Below are 1903 nucleotides of genomic sequence, written 5' to 3'. Positions count from 1 at the left end.
GGCGCGTTGCCACCGACAGGTGGCTGGACATGTGAATGCTAACAAGCCCGGGTCTCCAACTCTGCAGCAGTGTCTCCATAAAATGCCTTTAAAATGTGTTACAAAAGCAAAAATAATTGACACATATGTTGAAATTCTTGCAAAAAAATTTTTTTGTTTGCCTCATTTAAAACACTTCTATACTGTAGTAATACACATATGTAAAACATACTCAGATAGCATTATCAGTACAGATGCTACCTCTTAGGAAAATGTAAACAAGAACAAACTCGGAAATGTATTAAGGACAAAAGTAAAAAAATATAATAATTATGTCACTCATACAATACCATTTTAGTAACTTGACCCAATAAATAAAAAAACGCATACAAAATAGAGTCCCTCTTTAATTTATGAAAAAAAAATTCATTACTCGTGCTCGTATTCAGAAGGGGGTCACTAGGCACAGCTTTGCTGTAAGCCCATTTCTGTCAGGATAACCAGGACTGAACTGATAACGTGCTAGATGCAAAAGAACCATATACCTTACCTGTATCCAGTGCCGTGAAAAAGTGTTGGACCCCTTCACAAATTAAAAAAATGTTTGCATCGCTTCACCACTTTAATGTTTAAGATCATGAAACAAATTTAAATAGACAAATATAGCCCAAGTGAACGTAAAATGCTGTTTTTTAATAGTGATTTCATTTATTAAGGGGGGTGGGGGGGGGGGGGGGAAACTATTCAGTTACGCAGCCCTGTGTGAGAAAGTAATTACCCCCCTCGTTAAATCATGAATTAAATTGTGGCTAATCACAATTTTTGGTAAATGTTCACTGATCACACCCAAACCTGATTACCTCCAGACCTGTTCAATCAAGAATTCACTTAAACAGAATCTGTCCCGAGTCCCGACAAAATCAAGTCAGACAAAAGATCTAAAAAAGCTGCAACAAAATTACAGATCCAAAGAAATTCCAGAACAGTTGAGGAAAAAAAGTAATTGACCTCAATCAGTCTGGAAAGGGTTACAAAAGCAATTTCTAAAGCTTTAGGATTCCAGCAAACCATAGGGAGAGCCATTATCCTCACATGGAGAAAATATGGAACAGTGGTGAACCTTCCCAGGAGTGGCCAGCCAACAAGATTACCCCAAGAGAACAGCAATGACTTGTCTGGGAAGCCACAAAGGAACTCAGGACAACTTCTAAAGTTCTAAACTTCAACAATAAGGAAGAGACTGGGCAAAAATCGCATCCATAGCAGAGTTCAAAGGCGAAAACCACTGCTGACCAAAAAGAACAGTAAAGGCTGGCTTACTTTTACAAAAAAAAAAAACATCTGAATGATTCCCAAGACCTTTGGGAGAATATTATATGGACTGATGAGATGAAAGTTTAGCTTTTTGGAAGGTGTGTGTCTCGTTACATCTGGCGTAAATGTAGCACAGTATTTAAGAAAAATAATTATACTAACGGTCAAACCTGGTGGTGGTCGTGTGATGCTCTTGGGCTGCCTTCCTCCTTCAGGAGCTGGACAACTTGTGTGATTGATGGAACCATGAATTCTGGTCTTTAACAGAAAATCCTGAAGGAGAATGTTCAGCCATCAGTTTGTGACCTCAAGCTGAAGCACAGTTGGGTTTTGCAGCAGGATAACGATCCAAGACACACCAGCAAGTCAACTTCTGCTTAAAAAAACAAAATGAAGATTTTGGAGTGGCCTACTTAAAGTCCAGACTTGAATCCGATTGAAATGTGGTGGCATGACCTTAACACATTCACTGCCATTGACGGCTTTAGAAGTCAAATATCCATGTTAACTGGGAAGGTTGGCAGTGAATGAGTTAAAAAGGGCGTTCATACTCAAAAACCCTCCATTTTTGCTGAATTCAAGCAATTCTGCAAGGAAGGATGGGCCAAAA

General features: G+C 38.9%; 1 long non-coding RNA gene across 2 annotated transcripts in view; it reads left to right on the top strand.

Annotated features, from left to right (window-relative positions):
• Positions 1 to 1903, top strand: part of LOC133410212 (uncharacterized) — a 58162-nt gene that overhangs the window by 47585 nt on the left and 8674 nt on the right. The window lies entirely within an intron of this gene.

This window comes from Phycodurus eques, chromosome 11 (genome assembly GCF_024500275.1).
Source record: "Phycodurus eques isolate BA_2022a chromosome 11, UOR_Pequ_1.1, whole genome shotgun sequence".
Classification (NCBI taxonomy): domain Eukaryota; kingdom Metazoa; phylum Chordata; class Actinopteri; order Syngnathiformes; family Syngnathidae; genus Phycodurus; species Phycodurus eques.
This window is presented reverse-complemented; position numbering and strand designations above follow the sequence as displayed.